This window comes from Oncorhynchus nerka, linkage group LG6 (assembly GCF_034236695.1).
Source record: "Oncorhynchus nerka isolate Pitt River linkage group LG6, Oner_Uvic_2.0, whole genome shotgun sequence".
Classification (NCBI taxonomy): domain Eukaryota; kingdom Metazoa; phylum Chordata; class Actinopteri; order Salmoniformes; family Salmonidae; genus Oncorhynchus; species Oncorhynchus nerka.
The window spans coordinates 20,422,003-20,441,048 of record NC_088401.1 but is presented as its reverse complement, the minus strand read 5'-3'; the positions used below and the strand labels follow the sequence as shown (position 1 = coordinate 20,441,048).

Genomic DNA, 19,046 nt, shown 5'->3' with positions numbered 1-19,046 from the left:
ACAAAAACAGCAGTGTTACACACGGGATAAACAAACATACAGTCAATAACACAATAGAAAGTTAAGGCAATAAATAGGCCACTAATGGTGAAGTAATTACAATTGAGCAATTTACATTGGAGTGATATATGTGCAGATGAGGATGTGTAAGTAGAAATACTGGTGTGCAAAAGAGCAGATCAAATAAATATGGGGATGAGGTAGGGAGTTGGTTGGATGGGCTATTTACAGATGGCCTGTGTACAGCTGCAGCGATCGGTAAACTGCTCTGACAGCTGACGCTTAAAGTTAGAGAGAGATATAAGTCTCCAACTTCAGTGATTTTTGCAATTTGTTCCAGTCATTGGCAGCAGGGAACTGGAAGGCAGCAAAAGTAGGTGTTGGCTTTGGGGATGACCAGTGAAATATACCTGCTGGAGCGTGTGCTACAAGTGGGTGACCAGTGAGCTGAGATAAGGCAGAGCTTTACCTAGCAAAGACTTATAGATGACCTGGAGCCAGTGGGTTTGGAGACGAATATGTAGCGAGGACCAGCCAATGAGAGCCTACAGGTCGCAATGGTGAGTAGCATATGGGGCTTTGGTGACAAAACAGATGGCACTGTGATAGCAAATTGGATGCAGTCTGAGTAGAGTGTTGGAGGCTATTTTGTAAATAATGTCGCTGAAGTCAAGGATTAGTAGGAAAGTCAGTTTTACGAGGGTATGTTTGGCAGCATGAGTGAGGGAGGCTTTGCTGCGAAATAGGAAGGCGATTCTAGATTTCACTTGGGATTGGAGATGCTTAATGTGAGTCTGGAAGGAGAGTTTACAGTCTAGCCAGGCACCAAGGTATTAACACAGTCTCCAAAGGGCCAGATGTATACAGAATGGTATCGTCTGCGTAGAGTTAGATCAAAGAATCACCCTCAGCAAGAGCGACATCATTGATATATTCAGAGAAAAGAGTCGGCCCGAGAATTGAACCCTGTAGCACCCCCATAGAGACTGCCAGAGGTCCGGACAACAAGCCCTCCGATTTGACACACTGAACTCCTAGAAGTAGTTGGTGAACATGGCGAGGCATTCAGAGAAACCAATGCTGTTGAATCTGCCGATAAGAATACGGTGATTGACAGAGTTGAAAGCCTTGGCCAGGTCGATGAAGACGGCCGCACAATACTGTATTTTATCGATGGTGGTTATATCGTTTAGGACCTTGAGCGTGGCTGAGGTGCACCCGTGACCAGCTCAGAAACCAGATTGCGTAGCGGAGAAGGTATGGTGGGATTCGAAATAGTCGGTGATCTGTTTGTTCACTTGGCTTTCGAAGACTTTAGAAAGGCAGGACAGGATGGATAAAGGTCTAACAGTTTGGGTCTAGAGTGTCTCCCCCTTTAAAGAGGGGTATGACCGCGACCGCTTTCCAATCTTTAGGAATCTCAGACGATACGAAAGAGGTTGAACAGACTAGTAATAGGGGTTGCAACAATGGCGGTGGATAATTTGAGGAAGAGAGGGTCCAGATTGTCTAGCCCAGCTGATTTGTAGGGGTCCAGATTTTGCAACTATTTCAGAACATAAGCTGTCTGGATTTGGGTGAAGGAGAAGCGGGGGGGGCTTGGACCAGTTGCTGCGGGTGGCGCAGAGCTGTTGGCCGGGGTTGGGGTAGCTAGATGGAAAGCATGGCCAGCCGTAGAGAAATGCTTATTGAAATTCAATTATCGTGGATTTTTCAGTGGTGACAGTGTTTCCTAGTCTCAGTGCAGCTGGGAGGAGATACTCTTATTCTCCATGGACTTTACAGTGTCCCAGAAGTTTTTGGAATTAGTGCTGCAGGATGCAAATTTCTGTTTGAAAAAGCTAGCCTTTGCTTTCCTAACTGAATGTGTTTATTGGTTCCTGACTTCCCTGAAAAGTTGCATATCGCGGGAACTATTTGAAGCTAGTGCAGTACGCCATGGCCTATATCTGTTCTTAGTTCAAATTTTTTGAAAGGGGCATTATTTAAGATGGTGAGGAACGCACTTTTAAAGAACAACCAGGAATCCTCTACTGACGGTTTGAGGTTAATATCCTTCCAGGATACCCGGGCCAGGATGATTAGAAAGGCCTGCTCGCAGAAGTGTTTTAGGAAGTGTTTGACAGTGATGAGGGATGGTTGTTTGACCGCGGACGCATAAAAAGACGCAGGCCATGAGGCAGTAATCACTGAGACCCTGGTTGAAAACAGCAGAGGTGTATTTAGAGGGAAAGTTGGTCAGGATGAGATCTATGAGGGTGCCCATGTTTACGGATTTGGGGGTTGTACCTGGTAGGTTCTTGATAATTTGTGTGAGATTAAGGGCGTCTATCTTAGATTGTAGGACAGCCGGGGTGTTAAGCATATCCCAATTTACATCACCTAGCAGTACGAACTCTGACGATAGATGGGGGGCAATCAATTCACATATGGTGTCCAGGGCACAGCTGGGAGCTGAGGGGGGGGGGGGTCTATAACAAGCGGAAACAGTGAGGCACTTATTTCTGGAGAGATGGATCTTTAAAAGTAGAAGCTCAAACCGTTTGGGCACAGACCTGGATAGTATGATAGAACTCTGCAGGCTCTCTACAGTATATTGCAATTCCTCTCCCTTTAGCAGTTCTGTCTTGACGGAAAATGTTGTAATTGGGGATGGAAATTTCAGAATTTTTGGTAGCCTTCCTAAGCCAGGATTCAGACACAGCTAGGACATCAGAGTTGGTGGAGTGTGCTAAAGCACACAAAAGTCAACAAATGAGAGCGCCTGGGGACACACAGGGCCTGGGTTAACCTCTACATCACCAGAGGAACAGAGGAGGAGAGGAGTAGGATGAGGGTACGGCTAAAGGCTATAAAAACTGGTCGTCTAGTGCTTTGGGAACAGAGAATAAAAGGAGTAGATTTCTGGACGTGGTAGGATAGAGTCAGGGCATAGTGTACAGACAAGGGTATGGTAGGGTGCGAGTACAGTGGGGGGTAAACCTAGGCATTGAGTGACAGAGAGGTTGCAGCTCTGGAGGCGCCAGTAAAGCTAGGTGTGGTCTCCGCATGTGTGGGTGGTGGTACAAGGGGGCTATCCGAGGCATGTTGAGCAGGACTAGGGGCTCCGCAGTAAAATAAAACAATGAGAACGGCTCTAAACAACAGTATAAAGGCATATTGACATTAGAGAAAGGTATAAAGCAATCACAGGTGTTGATTGGGAGAGCTAAGACTACAACGGGTGAGACAACAACGGGTAAAGAGCTAGGACAACAACAACGGGTAAATGGCGTTGAATGGGCAGAGAGGGTCAGTTGGCTACACACAGGGTCTGAGTTCAAAGCTGGGGCCAACAGATAAACAAAATGAAGTACCGTGTTAATGTACAGTCCGGCAGGCATCATCTGTGTAGCTGAGTGATCATATGGTCCAATGAGCAGCAGTAGATGAAACAGGGAGCCATTTGGTAGTCGATGACTATGCTAGGTGAGCGGGAGACATGGCGTTCAAGAAGCTAGCGGGCCAAGGCAATCAGATGAATCATCACCAACATCCATGACGCAAAGGCCGGTTAAGAGCACATTGGCCGAATTACGTCAGCAGACCAGTTGAGATGGATCGGCGGGGCTCCGTGTCGACAAAGGGTCCAGGCCAATTGGCAAGAGAGGTATTGTAGTTGGTGTAATTATTTTGCTAGCCATGAGATGGGCCTAGCTTGAGGCCAGCTCGAGACTGGTCTCACTCATCCTGACACCAAGAGAAGTCAACTTCCCCCCTCCTAACAGTCTCTCTCTTTCACATGCCAAGAGAGACAGCAGACCAAAGTTGGTTGTTGTGGATTGTCTTTGTGTAGCCCTTTACACTTGTACCTGTATACAGGTTGAAAATGGCAGATTTGGACACTGATAGGTACCTACAGTCGAAGTCAGAAGATTACATACACTTAGGTTGGAGTCATTAAAACTTGTTTTTCAACCACTCCACACATTTCTTGTTAACAAACTATAGTTTTGGCAAGTTGGTTAGGACATCTACTTTGTGCATGACAAGTAATGTTTCCAACAATTGTTTGCAGGCAGATTATTTCACTTACAATTCACTGTATCACAATTCCAGTGGGTCAGAAGTTTACATACACTAAGATGACTGTGCCTTTAAAGCAGCATGGAAAATTCCAGAAATTATGTCATGGATTTAGTAGCTTCTGATAGGCTAATTGACATAATTTGAGTCAATAGGAGGTGTACCTGTGGATGTATTTCAAAGCCTACCTTCAAACGCAGTGCCTCTTTGCTTGACATCATGGGAAAATCAAAAGAAATCATTCAAGACCTCAGAACAAAAATCGTAGACCCCCACAAGTCTGGTTCATCCTTGGGAGCAATTTCCAAACGCCTGAAGGTACCACGTTCATATGTACAAATAATAGTATGCAAGTATAAACACCATGGGACCACGTAGCCGTCATACCGCTCAGGAAGGAGACGTGTTCTGTGTCCTAGAGATGACCGTACTTTGGTGCGAAAAGTGCAAATCGATCCCAGAACAGCAAAATACCTTGTGAAGATGCTGGAGGAAACAGGTACAAAAGTATCTATATCCACTGTAAAATGAGTCCTATATCGACATAACCTGAAAGGCCACTCAGCAAGGAAGAAGCCACTGCTCCAAAACAGTCATTAAAAAGCCAGACTACGGTTTGCAACTGCACATGGGGACAAAGATTGTACTTTTTGGAGAAATCTCGTCTGATTAAACAAAAATAGAACTGTTTGGCCATAATGACCATCGTTATGTTTGGAAGAAAAAGGGGGATGCTTGCAAGTTGAAGAACACCATCCCAACCGTGAAGCATGGGGGTTGCAGGATCATGTTGTGGGGGTGCTTTGCTGCAGGAGGGACTGTTGAACTTCACAAAATAGATGACAACATGAGGAAGGAAAATTATGTGGATATAGTGAAGCAACATCTCAAGACATCAGTCAGGAAGTTAAAGCTTGGTCGCAAATGTGTCTTCCAAATGGACAATGGCCCAAAGCATACTTCCAAAGTTGTGGCAAAATTACATTTACATTTAAGTCATTTAGCAGACGCTCTTATCCAGAGCGACTTACAAATTGGTGCATTCACCTTATGACATCCAGTGGAACAGTAGTAGCCTAAGGACAACAAAGTCAAGGTATTGGAGTGACCATCACAAAGCCCGGACCTCAATCCCATAGAACATTTGTGGGCAGAACTGAAAAAGCATGTGCGAGCAAGGAGGCATACAAACCAGACTCAGTTACACTAGCTCTGTCAGGAGGAATGGAACAAAATTCACCCAACTTACTGTGGGAAGCTTGTGGAAGGCGACCCGAAACGTTTGACCCAAGTTAAACAATTTAAAGGCAATGTTACCAAATAGTAATTGAGTGTATGTAAACTTCTGACCCACTGGGAATGTGATGAAATAAATAAAAGCTGAAATAAATCATTCTCTCTACCTTTATTTTAAGAATGTGAAATGTCAGAATAAAGTGGTGATCCTAACGGACCTAAGACAGGGAATTTGTACTAGAATTAAATGTCAGGAATTGTGAAAAACTGAGTTTAAATGTATTTGGCTAAGGTGTATGTAAACTTCAACTGTACATTGGAACGCAGTGGCTGTACAGTAACATGCTATACATGATATCAGAGCTCAGGCTCTGCGCATCACAGCTCTTTATGGGTTTTGACAGACAGCCATTTTGAACTTGAGCACCACTCGTGACAAGTGCCCCCCCTCCCTCCTGCTATATGGGGTCAGTTATGCAATATTTTTGTTGTCTGAGTGAGGGATTTGCTGTTAATTACGAAGACTCAATGTATTTGGAAAGATGAGACGTTGAGTATTATAATAAATACCGCTTTGATGGCATACAAGCATGCCAAATCGGTCCATTTAAATAAATAAATAAAATCTATGCATTTCACATGACTGGGAATATAGATATGCATCTGTTGATCACAGATACGACCCCCAAAAACTGGGCCTCAGGATCTCGTCACGGTATTTTTGTGCATTCAATTTGCCATCGATAAAATGCAATTGTGCTCATTGTCCGTAGCTTATGCCTGCTCATACTATAACCCCAACGCCACCATGGGGTACTCTGTTCACAATGTTGACATCAGTAAACCGCTCGCCCACACACCATACACGTGGTTTGCGGTTGTGAGGCCGGTGTGACTTACTGACATTGGATGCAGCTTATGGTAAAGAAATTAATATTAAATTATCTGGCATGATTATTAAATTACCTGTGTAATGATCATGCTGTTTAATCAGCTTCTTGATATGCCACACCTGTCAGGTGGATGGATTGTCTTGGCAAAGGACAAATGCTCACTAACTGGAATATAAACAAATTTGTGCGAAATTAGCTTTTTGTGCAAATGGGATCTTTTATTTCAGCTCGTAAAACATGGGACCAACACTTTACATGTTGCGTTTATATTTTTGTTCAGTGTAGTTAAATAGTTAACCAATAGCTACCAGGACTATGTGCATTGACTCTTCGCACTAACTCTTTTGACTCATCACATACACTGCTGCTACTAATCCTGTTGCCTAGTCAGTTTATCCCTGCCTATATGTACATATCTACCTCAATTACCTTGTACCTCTGCACATCGACTCGGTGTTGGTACCCCGTGATACTCAAGTCATTGTTACTCATTGTGTATTTATTCGTCGTGTTAGTTTTCTATTCTCTCTCTTTTTTTGCTTTCTGCATTGTTGGGAAGGACGCATAATTAAGCATTTCCCTGTTCGTCTACACTTGTTGTTTACGAAGCATGTTACAAATACAATTTGATAGGATTTTTTTTTTCTCAGTGTAATAATGCTTTTCAATTCTTCTGTAAGAAACATTTCAATTTAGCCCTATCCATATAGTGCCTTCAGAAAGTATTCATACCCCTTGACTCATTCCACATTTTGTTGCTACAGCCTGAACTCAACATTGATAAATCTATTTTTTTGCTCACAAATCTACACAAAATACACATTAATGACAAAATGAAAACGTGTTTTTAGAAATGTTTGCACATTTGAGGCAGCATCATGCTATGGGGCAGGGACTGGGAGACTGAAAAGGATCTGCTTTAGAGTGCAAACGTCCTTAGACTGGGGGCAAAGATTTACGTTCCAACAGGACAATTTACCCCAAACATACAGCCAAAGCAACGCTTGAATGGCTTCATAATAAGAATGTGAAAGTCTGCTAGAGTGGCCCAGCCAAACCACAGACTTGAATCCCATTGAAAATCTGTGGAATACTTGAAGATTGCTGCTCCCCATCTAACTTAACAGAGCTTGAGAAAATCTGCAAGAATGGGAGTAAATCCCTAAATCCAGATGTACAATGCTGATATACATACTCAAGATGACTCAAAGCTGTAATCTCCGCCAAAGGTGTTTCTACAAAGTATTGACACGGGTGTAAATTAAATATTTTCTATAAAATGTACAATAACTGTCATTATTGGGGTATCGTGTGTAGAATTTAGATAAAAAAAAAAAAAAAATGAATTTAGAATTCAGGCTGTAACAACAAAATGTGGAATAAGTCAAGAGGTATGAATACTTTCTGAAGGCACTATAGGCCAATTCCCACAAGTGTAAGGTTTAAGAAATGCAATAGCCTAATCCAAGTTAATGTAGGGTCGTTGATGGAAAATGCAGAATAGAATAGCCTTTCGGCCAATACATAGCAGCATAGTTTTGTGTGTTTGTGAGTGACAGAACAGTAAAGTACAGTTGGTCCTGTCTGGCCTGCCTGTGATGATGTGACTGACTGGCGTTTAGACAAAGTGGCAGAGCATGACACTCTCCTCGATCACAACAGGAAGCACAGACTCGCCAGTCAGTGTTCCACTTCCCTCTTTCTCTCTGCACGTGTGTGTGGTGGCTGTGTCTGACTGATGGGGAGCATTCTCTCTCTCCCCCTTCTCACTGGCCAGCTTCTTGTGAGTTTTTAGAGGACCACCCCTCCCCCTCCCCCGTTTCTCTCCTCCTTCAGCTCACACTCAGCTGCAATTACCCATCCTCCCTCCCTCTCCTTCCCCTCCCTCAGACTACCCTGCCATGACATATCGCATGCGCACACACACAACCTACACACACACACACACACAAATGCAACAGGTAGGGCCAACTCAAATGCAACACAGATGCAACAGGTAGAGAAAATTCACACACACTTTTAACCACATCCATCTACAATGCCTCTAGCTCTGTCGCTCTTCCACCCCCTCTCACAGAGCAAAAGGTCAGGGTGTCGGTGCAGTACAATGTTTACAGAGGCAAGGAGGGGGAGGCATACAGGAACGGACAGAGCCTCTTCTCCGTTTCCTCTTCCTCTCAATCATCCTGTTTTTCCCCTTCCCCTCCATAGTCTCCCTTTCTCACTCTCACGGTCTCTCTCCATCCCTCTTTCAATCGCTTCCTCCTCCTTTTATAATAAGCTAAGGCTATACCTATGGTAAATGCTTAACACAAGTTAGGCTATATGGCTGTGTTCAGGGATTTTAATATATTTTTGTAGTTTTCCCCAAATGGTTTGACAGTGCGCAAGTATCTATCTCCCATGTGTTCAGGTCAACACACACACACAGTTCATTCAATAAAACGGGATATTTGTTTCTCTGCTAAAGTGAAAGTTCTTGGCTCAGTATCGGCAGCAGCAGCATGTCACAACAGAGTCAGTTGCTAGGCAGAGAGAAGTGAGTTACCACATCCCACGGTGACAAATGAGAGTTAGGATAATCTCTCCTAAACAAACTGCTAACATAACCGGATTCAATCCTCTCCTTGGACTAATAAAGGAGACATACACATCTAGACCTACATAGGGCTACCAATAGTCACGCACATACCCACAAATAGTTTAAACTCGATCTGATAAGCCATGCAGATAGCATCAGTAATGTGGAAGCTCCACTCGCTTGCATTCCTCTCACAGATCTGGGCTCTGGTGTGAAGAAGATGGGAGGAGGGAGGAGAGGAAGAGATGGGAGGGAGGAAGAGATGGGAGGGAGGAAGAGATGGGAGGGGTGTGTTTCAACCAACCACGGAACAATGTGGCCACGGAAAATGTCTGTCGAGACCCACAGCCCAGCCAAATATATATTTTCCTGCCCTCTCAGTATCCTCTCCTCCCTCTCCTCTCCCCTCTTATTTCCTCTTCTCTCTCCTCTCTCTCCCTTCCTCCCTCTGTCCGTCTGTCCTCTCTCCCCCCGTCTGTCTGTCTGTCCTCTCTCCCCCCGTCTGTCTGTCCTTCCTCTCTCCCCCAGTCTGTCTGTCCTTCCTCTCTCCCCCAGTCTGTCTGTCCTTCCTCTCTCCCCCAGTCTGTCTGTCCTTCCTCTCTCCCCCAGTCTGTCTGTCCTTCCTCTCTCCCCCAGTCTGTCTGTCCTTCCTCTCTCCCCCGATCTGTCTGTCCGTCCTCTCTCCCCCCGATCTGTCTGTCCGTCCTCTCTCCCCCGATCTGTCTGTCTGTCCTCTCTCCCCCCGATCTGTCTGTCTGTCCGTCCTCTCTCCCCCGGTCTGTCTGTCCTCTCTCCCCCCGGTCTGTCTGTCATCTCTCCCCCGGTCTGTCTGTCATCTCTCCCCCCCGGTCTGTCCTCTCTCCCCCCGGTCTGTCCTCTCTCCCCCGGTCTGTCCTCTCTCCCCCGGTCTGTCCTCTCTCCCCCCGTCTGTATGTCTCTCTGTCCTCTCTCCCCCCGTCTGTATGTCTGTCTGTCCTCTCTCCCCCCCCCTGTATGTCTGTATGTCTGTCTGTCTGTCTGTCCTCTCTCCCCCGATCGGTCTGTCTGTCCTCTCTCCCCCGATCGGGCCGTCTTCTCTCCCCCGGCCGTCTTCTCTCCCCGGCCGTCTTCTCTCTCCCCCGGCCGTCCGTCCGTCCCCCCCCTCCGTCCGTCCTCTTCCCCCCTGTATGTCCTCTCACCTCCCCTGTATGTCCTCTCACCTCCCGTCTGTATGTCCTCTCACCTCCCGTCTGTATGTCCTCTCACCTCCCGTCTGTATGTCCTCTCACCTCCCGTCTGTATGTCCTCTCACCTCCCGTCTGTCCATCGGTCTGTCCTCTTCTCCCCTCCCCCCCTTCTGTCTCCCCTCCTGTCTGTCTCTCTCCACACACACACATTTTTTTTTTTTTTAAATCAGCCACAGTTCATGCACCAAGACACAGAATAACAGTATACACATACTTTCACCCACACAATTCAAGGAGGTAGTCACCGAGTTCAATGAGGTATTCTCAATTGTTATAAATACATTTTAAAAACACTTGATTGTAATACTGTGTAGATTTCTAGGACTTTGTTCATTTCTCTCTTTCGCCCCTCCTCTCCTCAGTATGAATGCGATTGGTAGTTACAGGGTAGTTGTTTCAGACAGACTGTATGCATGCTGGGACCCAAACATGTTCTTACTGGATACATGGCCTCCTCTAGAACACACTTTACACAAGCTCTCAGCCTAACTAGGGACAGGCAGACTGTACAAAACAGGAGTACAAGAAGTATAGGAACACCATTCATTCATCCGTGTAAAGATAGGATGGACAAGCCCAGGATTTTGACAGCTGCATATAATATGTAAATAAAATCATGGCAGTAGCCTATATTCAGGTCTAAATATGACACCTAACAGAACTGAGAGAATGGTAGAAAATGAAAATAAATCAGTGCATACTCAAATGGTTCAGTCCTGACTCATCAATCAAAGGGCCGACCCAACAATCAGAGGGGTGAGGGAGGTGGGAATACCATACTGCCGACAAGGCAAAGAGTGGTGACTCAAAGTGTGTAATCTGTGTGACTTACCTACACACGTTGGAGGTGGGGTGTGTGACACAAAGAATTGAGGAAAAGGACTCCTCTTAACAAAAGCACAGCCAGATAAAGAGAGGGTAGAGATGACAGCATGCCATGCACATAGCGCAGAGCCTGGACAATGACTTGAGTGCTAGCCACAGTGAGTATCAGTGTGCTCTACGCACACACCAAAACTACTGGAAGAAAACAATGACACTATTTCATCCAAAATCGGTAATGAAGCAAAATGAGTCTTTAGAATGCCTTTAACTTGTACTGTTCTCCACCTACGTCTATAGAAAGCAACTGATGAATGTCAAAACACTAAAAAAAAAGCGCAAGAATGGAAGAACATATGAAAATGTGAAAAAGGATACGGATGACGAACGAATAAAGAGAGAAAAAAAGTAGACATGCTGAGTGAAGCTTAAAGCACAGCCTTCAGTATATGGGGAGTTTACAGTATTGAGTGGTGGGATGGATGGAAGAGAGAGCCTTATATTTACCCGTCGAGAGACCAGGGCAAAAACGCGTCTGGGCTCGGAGCTCAGGGCCTGGGTGGGAGACCACGGCCTGCCTGCCCACCTCGAGTGTCAGCACCCCACTGCTCACACTGCAGGGAGAGCACAGAGACCGGCGTCAATACACACAGTCATGTCGTCCGCATGCACACACACACACACACACTCAACCAGCCTTCTCATCTTAGACCAGAGCAGCATGCAATGACAGATCGTGTGTGTGTGTGTGTGTGTGTGTGTGTGTGCGAGACACTCAGAGGTAGTAGACTGATTTCTTGCCTTGTTAAGCTGTAAATTAATCAAACAACGTGTACTCTTATCACATAAACTTGTCTCTGAGCACCAACACACACACTGCCGACAGCGAAACCAGGAAACTGTGGCCCTTTGCAGGATGGCGAGTTGAAACGGAGGCCCAACCAAGAACCCAACACGAGACAGTCATTCTCATTATGGCATTTATTTCCAACATGTCAGACTAGCACTAAAAGCTGTTGACAGCTGATTATTATGGTAATAGGTGAGACAAACAAGGATAGATGGACACAACATGGCATTACAGTGCAGAGCCACCGACAGCTTATCTACTTTGGGAAAGAGGTTTGGGGGTGAAAAACTAAGATGAGGGGGGAAGGGAGGGAGAACGCATTCTAAATGGTGGCTATAGCAGGGTGTTGTGGGGAGTTGTCTCCCGAGAGGAGTGTGTCTGTGCCTACGGATCTGTGTATGAGAGAGAGCAAAGGATGGATAAGAAAAAGAGGGAGGAAGGGAGGAGGAAAATGGCTAGCTAAAACAGGACAGATAGGATGGATGAAAGAGACGGGAGAGGACAGGGATGAGCGAGAGGGAGGAGGGGTCGAGAGAGAGAGAGGAAAGGAGGGACAGAACAGAGATTATCAGATTAGTGGCTGGTAAGAGGGCCTAATTAAGAGGCAGAAAGAGAGGCAGTTCTAATGGGGCTGGGCGGAGAAGACATTTTCGGTTCAAAATGCCTGTTTAGCCACGACCAGTGGACTGTGTCCCCAAGCATCTCAAGTCCTGTTCACATGAAATGCTACATGCGCGTCCTGGTCTGTGTACACGTCACAGGAGACTAACTGTGGCCCAGTGTAAGTCCAGCAGGGTCACCGTGCGTGCTGCGCACACGACTTAGCTGTCGGACAGGTGAAAGGTCATGCTACTCTGGAGCAGAGAATAACTTAACCTACATATAAAACCCACCACAGAAGCTTGGTTTGAACTAAGCTATACAAGTGGTGCAAAAAGGGATCGATACAGATGATTAGATACTGATCAATGCACATAAAAATAAATAAAACGTCTCAAATCTACTTTATTAGGCCTACACACTTGCAGGTGTAAAAAAAAAAGTGCTATGGCTACCGGTTTCAAACTGTAAAATATATATATATATATATATTACACACACACAGTATCAGTCATAAGTTGACACACCTGTTCAAGGCTTTTGCTTTATTTTTACTATTTTCTACATTGTAGAATAATAGTGAAGGCATCAAAACTATGACATAACATATGGAATCATGTAGAAACCAAAAAAAGTGTTAAACAAAATCAAAATATAAGTAGCCACCCTTTGCCTTGATGACAACTTTGCACACGCTTGACATTCTCTCAACCAGCTTCACCTGGAATGCTTTTCCAACCGTCTTGAAGGAGTTCCCACATATGCTGAGCACTTGTCGACTGCTTTTCCTTCACTCTGCAGTCCAACTCATCCCAAACGGGGGTTGAGGTCAGGTGATTGTGGAAGCCAGGTCATCAGATGCAGCACTCCGTCACTCTCCTTCTTGGTCAAATAGTCCTTACACAGCCTGGAAGTGAGTTGGGTCATTGTCCTGTTGAAAAACAAATGATAGTGGGACTAGTGCAAACCAGATGGGATGGTGTATCACTGCAGAATGCTGTGGTATCCATGCTGGTTAATTGCCGTGAATTCTAAATAAAATCTCAGACAGTGTCACCAGCAAAGCACCCCCGCACCGCCTCCTCCATGCTTCACAGTGGGAACCACACATGCGGTGATCATCCGTTCACCAACTCTGTGTCTCACAAAGACACAGCGGTTGGAAACAAAAATCTCAAATTTGGACTCATCAGACCAAAGGACAGATTTCCACCCGTCTACATTTACATTTAAGTCATTTAGCAGACGCTCTTATCCAGAGCGACTTACAAATTGGTGCTTTCACCTTATGACATCCAGTGGAACAGCCACTTTACAATAGTGCATCTAGGTCTTTTAAGGGGGGGAGGGGAGAAGGATTACTTTATCCTATCCTAGGTATTCCTTAAAGAGGTGGGGTTTCAGGTGTCTCCGGAAGGTGGTGATTGACTCCGCTGTCCTGGCGTCGTGAGGGAGTTTGTTCCACCATTGGGGGGCCAGAGCAGCGAACAGTTTTGACTGGGCTGAGCGGGAACTGTACTTCCTCAGTGGTAGGGAGGCGAGCAGGCCAGAGGTGGATGAACGCAGTGCCCTTGTTTGGGTGTAGGGCCTGATCAGAGCCTGGAGGTAGTGAGGTGCCGTTCCCCTCACAGCTCCGTAGGCAAGCACCATGGTCTTGTAGCGGATGCGAGCTTCAACTGGAAGCCAGTGGAGAGAGCGGAGGAGCGGGGTGACGTGAGAGAACTTGGGAAGGTTGAACACCAGACGGGCTGCGGCGTTCTGGATGAGTTGTAGGGGTTTAATGGCACAGGCAGGAGCCCAGCCAACAGCGAGTTGCAGTAATCCAGACGGGAGATGACAAGTGCCTGGATTAGGACCTGCGCCGCTTCCTGTGTGAGGCAGGGTCGTACTCTGCGGATGTTGTAGAGCATGAACCTACAGGAACGGGCCACCGCCTTGATGTTATTTGAGAACGACAGGGTGTTGTCCAGGATCACGCCAAGGTTCTTAGCGCTCTGGGACGAGGACACAATGGAGTTGTCAACCGTGATGGCGAGATCATGGAACGGGCAGTCCTTCCCCGGGAGGAAGAGCAGCTCCGTCTTGCCGAGGTTCAGCTTGAGGTGATGATCCGTCATCCACACTGATATGTCTGCCAGACATGCAGAGATGCGATTCGCCACCTGGTCGTCAGAAGGGGGAAAGGAGAAGATTAATTGTGTGTCGTCTGCATAGCAATGATAGGAGAGACCATGTGAGGTTATGACAGAGCCAAGTGACTTGGTGTATAGCGAGAATAGGAGAGGGCCTAGAACAGAGCCCTGGGGGACACCAGTGGTGAGAGCACGTGGTGAGGAGACGGATTCTCGCCACGCCACCTGGTAGGAGCGACCTGTCAGGTAGGACGCAACCAAGCGTGGGCCGCGCCGGAGATGCCCAACTCGGAGAGGGTGGAGAGGAGGATCTGATGGTTCACAGTATCGAAGGCAGCCGATAGGTCTAGAAGGATGAGAGCAGAGGAGAGAGAGTTAGCTTTAGCAGTGCGGAGCGCCTCCGTGATACAGAGAAGAGCAGTCTCAGTTGAATGACTAGTCTTGAAACCTGACTGATTTGGATCAAGAAGGTCATTCTGAGAGAGATAGCGGGAGAGCTGGCCAAGGACGGCACGTTCAAGAGTTTTGGAGAGAAAAGAAAGAAGGGATACTGGTCTGTAGTTGTTGACATCGGAGGGATCGAGTGTAGGTTTTTTCAGAAGGGGTGCAACTCTCGCTCTCTTGAAGACGGGGGGGACGTAGCCAGCGGTCAGGGATGAGTTGATGAGCGAGGTGAGGTAAGGGAGAAGGTCACCGGAGATGGTCTGGAGAAGAGAGGAGGGGATAGGGTCAAGCGGGCAGGTTGTTGGGCGGCCGGCCGTCACAAGACGCGAGATGTCATCTGGAGAGAGAGGGGAGAAAGAGGTCAGAGCACAGGGTAGGGCAGTGTGAGCAGAACCAGCGGTGTCGTTTGACTTAGCAAACGAGGATCGGATGTCGTCGACCTTCTTTTCAAAATGGTTGACGAAGTCATCTGCAGAGAGGGAGGAGGGGGGAGGGGAGGAGGATTCAAGAGGGAGGAGAAGGTGGCAAAGAGCTTCCTAGGGTTAGAGGCAGATGCTTGGAATTTAGAGTGGTAGAAAGTGGCTTTAGCAGCAGAGACAGAGGAGGAAAATGTAGAGAGGAGGGAGTGAAAGGATGCCAGGTCCGCAGGGGAGGCGAGTTTTCCTCCATTTCCGCTCGGCTGCCCGGAGCCCTGTTCTGTGAGCTCGCAATGAGTCGTCGAGCCACGGAGCGGGAGGGGAGGACCGAGCCGGCCTGGAGGATAGGGGACATAGAGAGTCAAAGGATGCAGAAAGGGAGGAGAGGAGGGTTGAGGAGGCAGAATCAGGAGATAGGTTGGAGAAGGTTTGAGCAGAGGGAAGAGATGATAGGATGGAAGAGGAGAGAGTAGCGGGGGAGAGAGAGCGAAGGTTGGGACGGCGCGATACCATCCGAGTAGGGGCAGTGTGGGAAGTGTTGGATGAGAGCGAGAGGGAAAAGGATACAAGGTAGTGGTCGGAGACTTGGAGGGGAGTTGCAATGAGGTTAGTGGAGGAACAGCATCTAGTAAAGATGAGGTCGAGCGTATTGCCTGCCTTGTGAGTAGGGGGAAGGTGAGAGGGTGAGGTCAAAAGAGGAGAGGAGTGGAAAGAAGGAGGCAGAGAGGAATGAGTCAAAGGTAGACGTGGGGAGGTTAAAGTCGCCCAGAACTGTGAGAGGTGAGCCGTCCTCAGGAAAGGAGCTTATCAAGGCATCAAGCTCATTGATGAACTCTCCGAGGGAACCTGGAGGGCGATAAATGATAAGGATGTTAAGCTTGAAAGGGCTGGTAACTGTGACAGCATGGAATTCAAAGGAGGCGATAGACAGATGGGTAAGGGGAGAAAGAGAGAATGACCACTTGGGAGAGATGAGGATCCCGGTGCCACCACCCCGCTGACCAGAAGCTCTCGGGGTGTGCGAGAGCACGTGGGCGGACGAAGAGAGAGCAGTAGGAGTAGCGGTGTTGTCTGTGGTGATCCATGTTTCCGTCAGAGCCAAGAAGTCGAGGGACTGGAGGGAGGCATAGGCTGAGATGAACTCTGCCTTGTTGGCCGCAGATCGGCAGTTCCAGAGGCTACCGGAGACCTGGAACTCCACGTGGGTCGTGCGCGCTGGGACCACCAGATTAGGGTGGCTGCGGCCATGCGGTGTGGAGCGTTTGTATGGTCTGTGCAGAGAGGAGAGAACAGGGATAGACAGACACATAGTTGACAGGCTAGAGAAGAGGCTACGCTAATGCAGAGGAGATTGGAATGACAAGTGGACTACACGTCTCGAATGTTCAGAAAGTTAAGCTTACGTAGCAAGAATCTAATTGACTAAAATGATTAAAATGATAGAGTACTGCTGGGGTAGGCTAGCTGCGTTGTTGACACTACCCTAATCAAGTCGTACCGTTGAGTGTGAAGTTTCTACAATGCTGCTTATCGGGAGCTAGCTGGCTAGCTAGCAGTGTTGGTTACGTTACGTTGCGTTAGGAGAACGACAATAGCTGGCTAGCTAACCTAGAAAATCGCTCTAGACTACACAATTATCTTTGAAACAAAGACGGCTATGTAGCTAGCTATGTAGCTAGCTACGATCAAACAAATCACACCGTTGGGACTGTAATGAAATTAAATGAAAAAGTGATACTACCTGTGGAGCGACGCGGAATGCGACCGGAATGCGAAAGTTCTATTCAGTAGACGTTGGCTGGCTATTGGCTAGCTAGGAGTGTCTCCTACGTTAAGGACGACAAAATAGCTGGCTAGCTAACCTCGGTGAATTAAGATAATCACTCTAAGACTACACACTCTAAACTACACAATTATCTTGGATACGAAGACAGCAAAGACAACTATGTAGCTATCTAATACTACACTAATCAAGTCGTTCGGTTGAGTGTGATAGTTACTACAGTGCTACGGTAGCCGGTGAACGTATGCTAGCTGGCTAGCTGCTAGGCAGATAGGAGGGCGACGAAATACGATAATAACGCAATTATCACTCTAAGACTCCACACTCTAAGCTACACAATTATCTTGGATACGAAGACAGCAAAGACAACTATGTAGCTAGCTATGTAGCTAGCTAACACTACACTAATCAAGTCGTTCAGTTGAGTGTGATAGTTACTACAGTGCTACGGTAGCCGGTGAACGTATGCTAGCTGGCTAGCTGCTAGGCAGATAGGAGGGGGACGAAATACGATAATAACGCAATTATCACTCTAAGACTCCACACTCTAAGCTACACAATTATCTTGGATACGAAGACAGCAAAGACAACTATGTAGCTAGCTATGTAGCTAGCTAACACAGTCTAATTCCAGTCTAATGTCCTTTGCTAGTGTGTTTTGGCCTAAGCACGTCTCTTCTCATTATTGGTGTCCTTTAGTAGTGGTTTCTTTGCAACAATTCGACCATGAAGGACTGATTCATGCAGTCTCCTCTGAACAGTTGATGTTGAGATGTGTCTGTTACTTGAACTCTGTGAAGCATTTATTTTGACTGCAATTTCTGAGGCTGGTAACTAATGTACTTATCCTCTGCAGCAGAGGTAACTCTGGGTATTTCATTCGTGTGGCAGTCCTCATGAGTCAGTTTCATCATAGCGCTTGATGGTTTTTGCGACTGCACTTGAAGAAACTTTCAAAGTTCTTGAAATTTTCTGCATTGACTAACCTTCATGTCTTAAAGTAATGATGGACTGTTATTTCGCTTTGCTTATTTGAGCTGTTCTTGCCATAATATGGACGTGGTCTTTTACCAAATAGGGCTATCTTCTGTATACCAACCCTACCATGTCACAACACAACTGATTGGCTCAAACGCATTAAGAAGGAAAGAAATACAACAGATTAACTTTAAACAAGACACACCTTTTAATTGAAATGCATTCCAGGTGACTACCTCATGAATCTGGTTGAGAAAATGCCAAGTGTGCAAAGCTGTCATCACAACACAGGGTGGCTATTTTGAAGAATCTTAAATATAAAATATATTTTCATTTGTTTAACACTTTTTTGGTTCCTACATTATTCCATATGGGTTATTTCATAGTTTTGATGTCTTCATCAAAAAATAAAGAACAACCCCTGAATGAGTAGGTGTGTCCAAACTTTTGACTGGTACTGTATATATAATTTTAAAAAGAACAGTCTCAACAGTGCTAATTGAGATACAAGCACGTAAACTGAGCTGTCCAGTTATCAGCTTGTTACTGGTTGGAGGTTTATCACTTTGTTTCATCAGCAGGCAGAACAAAGCCCTCACTAAACTGGTAGCCTCTGTTGCTTATGGCTAGCCTAATTACCACACTAAGACACTTTAAACCCATGGAGGGACCTATGGGCACCTAGAGCTTCTGCTAGTAAGTAAAGTAGCCTAAAATAGCTTTAGTGTATGCAAGATAGGCAATTCTTCTCAACGGCATACTGGTATATTTTTATTATGTAGAGAGCAGTCTTGTGAAGAAAAAAAAAAGTTTACAGGATGAGGATGGGGAGTAGAACTAGAGCCAGTGACAATGGTGTGTGTGTGTGTGTGTGTGTGTGTGTGTGTGTAAGAATGCTGCTGTGCTGCTCTCATAGCCGGTTGACAGGCACAGACAAGTGCTAAAGCCTGGAGGTTTGAGAGCAGAGCAGTTGGCACAGGGAGATATCACTTTTTGCCTGCTCTACACGACAGCATCCCC

The 19,046-nt window shown here is 46.4% G+C and overlaps 1 protein-coding gene across 1 annotated transcript in view; it reads right to left on the bottom strand.

The window, feature by feature from the left end:
• The window catches only part of LOC115130156 (ras-responsive element-binding protein 1-like), a 78,174-nt gene that overhangs the window by 39,033 nt on the left and 20,095 nt on the right, over positions 1 to 19,046 (bottom strand).